Source organism: Condylura cristata, unplaced genomic scaffold, assembly GCF_000260355.1.
Source record: "Condylura cristata isolate star-nosed mole 26May11 unplaced genomic scaffold, ConCri1.0 scaffold00006, whole genome shotgun sequence".
Lineage (NCBI taxonomy): Eukaryota > Metazoa > Chordata > Mammalia > Eulipotyphla > Talpidae > Condylura > Condylura cristata.
Genome location: NW_004567107.1, coordinates 67,313,472 through 67,322,229, shown reverse-complemented (window position 1 = coordinate 67,322,229; position 8,758 = coordinate 67,313,472). Strand labels below are relative to the sequence as shown.

Sequence of the window (8,758 nt, the reverse complement as noted above, 5' to 3'; positions counted from 1 at the left end):
AAAAAAAAATCTTTAAAAAAAAACACTCAATTAACAAATGGGAATAGAAATGAACAATTTACTACAGAGGCTATCCAGAAAGGTAGTGACATGAAAAAATAAAGTTCATCATACTTTCCATACAAATTAAAGCAACAGTGTAATACCACCTCATACATGAAATTTCTCATAATAAAAAGACCCCATAGGCCCTTCCCTGGTGGCAAAGCAGCTTAAAGCGCAGCACTGCAAGTGAGCCAAAGCCGCTTTAGTGCAAGTTTGATCCCTGGCACTGGAGGTAACCACAGGGCACAGCAGACCTCTGCTGTCTTGCCCGCTGCTCCTCTCAGCAGTATACTCTGTCAGTCTGCCTGTTGTGTTCTCCACTCTGTCTCTGGTGAATCCTCTCACGCTGCCTAAATCTCCTTCAATGATTGAAAAGATCAAAATCAGTGAATCCCACAGTTGAGCCCTGAGGAGTGGACGTAAGATTTCAGAATGACTTCCATCTTGACTTATACTTTTAACCCCAATAACAAGTGTTGGAGAGGATGCTAAGGAAAAAGAGCCATATTACATAATTTGGTAGCTATGAAAGCTGGTAAACCACTATGGAACACAATCTGGATATACCTTTAAAAACAAATAATAGAAATACCATACAAACCAACAATCCCAGTTTTACACGTAATAGAATTATGAAACCATCAGAAACCCCATGTGTCTTACAATTTTTAAATCAGCATTATTTACAATAGTTGGGACATGGAAATGATACAGGGCAGCAAGAGGTACTAAACTGGCCAAGCAGTCAGTCGGCCTGTTCTGCTCCCCACTCTGTCTCTGGTGAATCCTCTCACTGCCTCTGCACCTCTGGCCTGTACCCCAGCTCTGTATGCATAAATAAATACATCATTAAAAAATACCACTAGATGGTGCTTTCAGACCTGCTGCGATTAACATTCCAATGCAGGGGTAATTAACAAAGTCACATTTCAGAGAATCAGATAACAGGTCAAGTGGGTCTGTCTCCTTGGAATAATCTCTGGAGGATTGAATCCCTCCCACTGTGTTTGGCTCCTTTTCCTGTGAAAAGCAGCTTTGCTCTCCACCAATGGTTTTGTCTGTTGTAAAACAATATCAATCTGTGTTGAGACAAATATGTATATAAGTAGTCCTCTGCCTTAGGTCTGGGGCCAGGCTTTGATATCAGACTGAAGTATATCTGTGCCTGGGTCCACAACAAAACCATACCTGACCTCACCACTCCTAAGTACGTCTTGTCTTTTCTATGCCCGCGGTAAATCCAGATTTCTGCTGCAACTCCAGTTCACACTGTCACTGTGGCTGGCATCTCTGCAAGTCATGCCATGATTACAAGTGTCGGCTTGATTATTCCTGGCCAGGGTGATGTAGTTGTGGCAGGTGATCTACAGTAATTGTCCAACAGGCCTTTTAATCATTCATGGAAAATGAGGAAAATGATAATTGAGCTCAGTGATCTCTCAGTCAGCAACTGGTATCTTAGTAAATGACAGTCTTTAATTTCTAAATTCAGACTATATTTCCTATTCCCTGAGCTCCCTGCAGTAGTTGAGTTCTGCAGCAATAAGAATCTGGCCCACTCTACACACAGAGCAGCTGTTGCCTTTTCTCTTTCTCCATCAGAACAGTATGAATATGTTCTGTACTCACATATCCTGGCCCAGAAGTCACAGAATGAAGGACTCCTTTCTGATGGTGTACTCTTCAAAGTACTAGGAAAAGATACAGTTACCAAAGATAATGGCATTTGTCCTGCCTCACTGGAGCAGATGGCCAAACTAAAAGCTGCATTCATCAAGCCCTATGGCACAGTGACAACTGCAAATTCTTCTTTGCTGACTGATGATGTTTCTGCAATGCTGATGATGGCAGAAAAAAAAGCTCTGGCCATGGGTCATAGACCAAAGGCATATTTGAGAGATTTTGTGTATGTGTCCTGGGATCCAAAGGGTGAACTTTTATTCAAACTAAAACTCTAGAAAAGGCAGGATTAACAATGAATGGTATTAAGACTTCTTAACCTCATGATTTCTTGGTCAGATTTTGGAAAGTTTTATCTATCTATCTATTATTTTCTTACATCATTGTTCATTTTTGTGCAAAATTTTATTTCTTCCCTCAGGCGTAGTGGCCATAATACTCCTACCACCACATCACCCATGAGACTTAGTTCTTTATGCAATTCCCTCCCCTGTTTCGACCCTTAGCCTACTGTATGCCTCAGATCTATAGTTTGGGATTTTGGCAAATTTTAGAGCCATGGATTCTGATTGGTTTCTATCCCAAAAGGGTAGAAAAACCTAGGTTGTATTGACTTCACTGGACAAGTTTAACAACTGGGGCAGATCGCTGTCCCTGGGTCACCTGTTTGGGACCACTGGTTGCTGGTTGATTATGACAACTGCTAACAGATTATGGAAGGATAGAAACTAGTACGGCTTAGTGGCTGCAGTGCAATTAGAGGACAGGGACATGCTATGATAATGGAAGCTTATTCAAAACAATAGCAAAAAGGAGGTGACCTGTGTTTGTATGTAATGCTCACAGTAGGTGTGACAGGGTGGTCCCCAGGAAAAGGGGAAGTTCCAGGTTCCCTGCCCCACCCAGAAAGAGGGTGGAGAGGAGCAGAGAAAAGAAGAGAAGAGAAGGAATCTGAAGAGAAGAAGGAAGCAAGATGGAGAGCCAGAAAGAGACCTGAGGAAGACACATGGAGCAGCAAGCATGTGATGAAGAAACTGCTTGATCTTGGCCCTGGACTGGTTAAAAGAGCTGTGGGTGAGAGACCTGTGGGGAGGTTGACTATGGTTGGGTTTATATTGATTTTGATTTTGTTTTTCCTCCCAGATTTGTCTGGCCATTTCTGACCCTTTTCCAGGGGTCCCAGTTAGAAGTTGCTTTAGTCTTGTGGCAGGCTTTCAGGCCTTGCTTTGGATCAATCCCTTTTGGGTTGACTTTTGCCCAAAGGGGATGGGTAACTTCAGGTGTTTGATTTAGAAATTATATTTTTTAATCTTTTGTATTGTATACTCACGTGTTAAAGTTCCTTTTCATTAAAGTCTTATATGTCTTGATCTGGCGGATGGCAGAACCTGTTTAGAACAGGAAGGTTTGTGGGTGCCCCTCTCTCTGCCCTGTAACATAGTCAGTGAGTGCCATTTCAGTGCATTACTGAATGACATCTGTAAGTTCTTAGCTCTTTTGAAGAAAACAAAATTTGTGCTCTCGGTTAAATACTTTGCAATTAAAGACTAAATGAATGGTTACAATTTGGAAAAGAGACCAGCTGAGATTTGGAATCATTTTTGTAATATTTTCACACTATAACTATACCCATTTTTATTTGTGACTCAAAGTGTTTTTTTTTTTTAAGATTTATTTATTCATACAGAACTGGGGCAAAGGCCAGAGATGCGGAGGGTGAGAGGATTCACCAGGAACAGCGTGGGGAGCAGAACAGGTAGATCAACGAAGTACACTGCTGAGGGGAGCAGCGGGCGGGTCAGGAGAGGTCTGCCGCGAAGTGTGGGTCTCTTCCAGGGCAGGCGGGGATCGAACTCATGCGGAAGCGGCTTAAGCTTCTCAGTGCTGTGCTTTAACCCGCTGCACCTCCAGGGAGGGCCCTCAAAGTGTTTTTTATAAAATACAAACCAATCTGCCTAATTAACTTAATTGTGGAATAATAATTCAAACTATCAGTAAGAATTTGTAATAAATATTTAAAGATATAAGCACTATGGTGGTTGACCTAAATAAAATGGAGAAAAATAGGGGAAAAAGAAAAAATAGATTACATACATACCGTGGAATATATTTTTTAAAGATTTATTTATTTTTGCATACAGAACTGGGATACAGGCCATAGGTACAGGGGTGGTGAGAAGCTTCATCAGAGACAGAGTAAGAAGCAGAACAGGCAGATAGACGAAGTACACTGCTGAGGGGAGCAGTGGGCAGGTCAGGAGAGGTCTGCCATACCATGTGGATCACCTCGAGGGTGGGTGGGGATCGAACTCATGCTGAAGTGGCTTTAGCTTCTAAGTACTGTGCTTTAACCCACTGCGCCACCAGGTAGGGCCCCATACCATGGAATATTACACAACCACAAGAAAGGATGAAATGTAGCCACTTTCAAAAATGGACTGAATTTGAGAAAAAAAAATTGTATGCAGCAAAACAAGTCAGTGATAAAACAAATATTAGATATTCATATAAGGATAATAAAACACTTTAAAAAACCACTGCAAATCAACAAACATCCTTGAGGACATTGAAGTTATGAGTGAGGAGGGAGCAAAAGAGGATACCCAAGGGATGGTAGCATGGGGAAAAGAATATATATACATATAACATTATTTTTAAAAACCCAGATGTATGTTTCCACAATATTAGAGTAGATATGAGCTTAACAGTAGACAAGACAAAGAGAACAATAGAAAAGGACAGATAATCTGAAAATATATCTATATATACTTGGACATTAAAGTGAATAATAAAAATGTACCAGCAACTATGATATAGTCAGATTATGTACTTATAAAAAGTTATATACACATGTATGACTGCATTACAGAATTTGCCAAAGTTAAAAATGCAAATTCGGTCAGTTTGTTCCTCTTTCTAAAACCTACCTGAACTCCTATTCCTTTGTGGATCCATCCAGAATCATTAACCAGATTAAAGGGACCTGTGTCTGGTTTTCCTCCCTCCTACAGAATAGTTCCTCTTCCTGCAGTCCTCCTGTTCCTCCTGTTATAATCCCGGACACAAAAGAGTGAGTCCTTTGTCCTCTGTGGAAAGAATCCATCAGTGATCCCTAGATGTAGTTGAACCTAGCAAAGCTTTACTGTAGAGACTTTTGCATGAGGGGGTCAGTTTGGGGAAAGATAATGTAGCCTGTTTCCTCTAAGGAAGTTAGGAGGGGACATTTAAAGGGTAAGTCTTAGAGTTAGGGAGGATAATTCAGCATCATAGCTTGTTCTGGTTTGGGCTATGCCCAGGCATTGTGGTGGACCAGTTTGTTGGAACAGGACTTGCCAGTCCATGATTTAGTCCATGTGTTCGAACAAGACTTGGGGCAACTTATCCTACGAGCTTGTAATTTATTTGCCTATACTCACTCTGCCTCTTCACACATGCATTTCCTTTCTGCCCAGGATATTCCCTCCTTTGTCTTTTCTTGGATGATTCATAAACTTTTAAATAAATCTCAGCCTAAACATCAGTTTCTAAGAGGAGGGGGTGGGGGCCCTGATATTTATACCCACAATGCTCTGTTTTTACCAAATTCAATTTATTATTAGTTTCTTCTTCACAAACTTTGCTCTGATTTTCCCAGCTATTGTTTGCTGCTTATTTCTTTTATCCGAATTGATGACTTCGTAGCATTGTATCATAACTGGAGAACTGGAATCATCTCTCCAACCTTCTTGTTACACTATTGTTCGCTTAGCTAGAGTTTTTTTTAGATTTGTGGGAGAATAAATTTATGCCATCCACTGATCCAAGAGTATGGGGGCTGTCCTTTGCACTTGTTCAAATTAACATCTACCCACAGGGGTCTTCTTGCAATTTGTGTTGCTGGTGCTCAGGGCCTTAATTTGTGCTTCTGTCTTCCAGAGAGGAATCCATAGGTAGAGAATAGAATCCCAGGGTCAGAGGAAACCCCTGACTTTGTGCTTATGTTCTGGGCCTGAGAACAGAATACATTCCATAATGTGTGTAGAGACACTGGAGCTGACACTTCCTATAGCACCAGAGAGTTAACCAAGATGCGCTCAGAAAGTTAACATAAGGCACACAACAGTGAGGGTGATAATCAAGTTTATTCAACATTATCTGACTTTCATTGCATGTTTTTAGTTAAACATTGTTAGGAAAAAATAAACCCCAATTCATATGAAGAAAAAAATGTTCAGTTTCAAACCACATTTCCTAATAAATTATTTAATAATAATTGCTTTGTTTCTACAAGTAGTTGCATTTGTAGATAGAGGGAAATTGAAGGGAAAATGTATGGCTGTTTTTGCAAAAGATTTAGGAAGCCAGATTTCCCAAAGGAATTTACCCTTAGATAAAACTTTCAAATATCAAAATAAGAAGAAAAGGTGGAAATAAATCAAATTACATGGACCTTTGAAATCTGGTGAGTGCTAATTCCAAGAGCTTTTTATATTAAATGAGCCAAGCTCCATATCCCATTGGCTGCCATCCTGTCCTCTGTGTACAGAGGATTGAGGAGGATAAGGACTGCCATTAGCAGTGGGGGAGGCTTCAGATGCAAATCCTCTCACAAATGGAAGAGTAAATAGAGAATCTCTGCTTAGTTTCTCAACCTGACTTGGGTGTTTGATTTTTCTCCCTGAAGAGTAACCCTGATGTCTTGTTTTCTTTGAAGTCAATGATGCAGGACTCTCAGTCCAAGATACTTGTCTGCTTTTCCTTCTCATCAGGGCTGTCCGTCATCCTCAACCTTTTCTCCAGTCTCTGTTTCCATTCTTCCCTAAGTCTGAGGAGGGGGAACAATACAAAGAGTTAGTGCATTTATCTCTACATTTGCGGTCCAGGGACATTTTCTTTCTTCTGAAGAATACTTTTAAGAGAAACACTGCATTTGCAAACCAGCAAAGAAACAAAATCCAATAGACAAATGAGTAGTGGCTATGCATATGGAGTTTACCCCCAAATTTATTCCCACCTAAATTGATAATGTAGATTCAATGTAATGTCAATCAAAATCCCTGAAGGATGTTTCTGGAAATACCAAGTTGAATCTAAATTTTATATAGATGTGACAGCTGCTCTGCCTTTGCCCACCTTGCTTGTGCCTTGAGAAAGAGCCACCTCCGGAGTAGTGGCCACTCCAATGCCACCACTGTGTTTTGGCCAAATGAGCCTACTCCACCCAGGAGAGGAGGCAGCCCCCTCTGCCTATTACCACCATGATGTGTGCCACCCTGTATCTACCAGCCCAGTGTAAGGAAAATGAGTAAATTGGGCTATTTTTCATTGTCCACACAACTGACTGCCCAGAACTTGAAATGCTGTTTTCCACCATTGAGACATCTAGCAAACAAAAGAGGGGCCTTGCATTTGCAACAATGTATTGGTAGTGTGGCTATGGGCACTTAACTGTGTAAAGAGGGCTGGAGAGTGGAGTTGTTGTGCTGGTTCTGTCTGCCTGCCTGTGTTTATAGTTCTCTTCTCAGCATTAAAAGACTGCAACATCTACTGAAGCCTGCAGATTCTCTTTTCTGAAAGTGAACCTACCCGGCAGGAGATGGCTGACAAAACTCAGAGTCTGGGGAAGAGCCCGCAAAACCCAGGGCCTGGGAAGGGGCTCCCAATCACTGCTGCCCTCCATCACTGAGCATACCACCCACTGAATGCCCCCATCAGCCTCTAAGACAGAGATACCACCAGTTGCCACTGATAATTGTACATACCATATAATTAAGACTTCATGTAGGTGGCCCTCCCTGGTGGCACAGCGGGTTAAAGCACAGCACTGAGAAGCTTAAGCCGCTTCCGCATGAGTTCGATCCCCGCCTGCCCCGGAGGAGATCCACACGTTGCGGCAGACCTCTCCTGACCCGCCCACTGCTCCCCTCAGCAGTGTACTTCGTTGATCTGCCTGTTCTGCTCCCCACTCTGTCTCTGGTGAATCCTCTCACCCTCCACATCTCTAGCCTGTACCCCAGTTCTATATGAATAAATAAATCTTTAAAAAAAAAAAAAAAAAGACTTCAGGTAGCATCAGAGAGGAGCCAGCAATGTACTAGGGCCCAGGAGGAGACCTCACCAATTTACATTTCCTGATAAGAGCCCAAGCTAGTGTGGTACAAGGAGTCTGTGCCCAACAGCAGTGCAGTACCAAATCACAATAATAATGGGGATAAGGAAAAAAATAAAAATAAAAATAAAACACAACAGTTACTTAAATACTCAAGGGGACAATACATTTAGAGAGAAAACAAATCTCCAGAATCCAATCACAAACACTTGGAAGAGCTTTTCTTCCTATCAGCTAAAGAGTTTAAATTTCATACAATAAAGATACTTAAATAAATGGAAAATTATAGAAAAAGAAACACATTAAAGCAAATGGTTGTAATGAGAAATAGCAGTGGTTTACTGAACAGAAGATTAAATCAAATTTCTAAATCAGAAAGTATATGGAAGTGCAAGCTACATAAAGAGCAATAGAAGAGATGAAAATTCCAGGAGAAAAAATAGAAGAAGAATAAAACAAATGGAAGAATTAATCAGTGTACTTGAAAGGTGAATGAACAAAGAATTCGGGTAGAAAAGAAAAGAGAAATAGGGCCTCCCTGGTAGAACAGGGAAAATTCTCAGTTCTATCAAACTCTCTCCAGCCACTGCAGTGTGAGTTCAATCCCCAGCTAGGGAGCTAACCCACATGGTCCAGCAGATGGCTCTTGTCTTGCCAAAGTATAATTTCAATAGGTTTGATACAGTGCAGCAGGGGGCACTAAACTAGGCCAAATAATTTACCTGTCTGTCACTGAGTTCTTCACCTACATGCAAAACTACCCAGGCTCAGAGAACAACAAAGGGATTTATTTAACAAACCAGGGACAAAGAGGTGAGGTGAGGTCAATAATGGCCATTTACTTCACCTAAATTCATACTCATTGTTTTTCCAGTCCTGCACAAAGGCAATTAAAATGATGTCTTCCTGCCACTGAAGACATGGAGCTTCTCTCCTGAAAAATAG

At 41.2% G+C, this 8,758-nt stretch overlaps 1 pseudogene; it reads left to right on the top strand.

The window, feature by feature from the left end:
* Nucleotides 1–2,531, top strand: part of LOC101635135 — a 27,002-nt pseudogene extending 24,471 nt beyond the window's left edge.
* The last annotated feature ends 6,227 nt before the right edge of the window (nucleotides 2,532–8,758 follow it).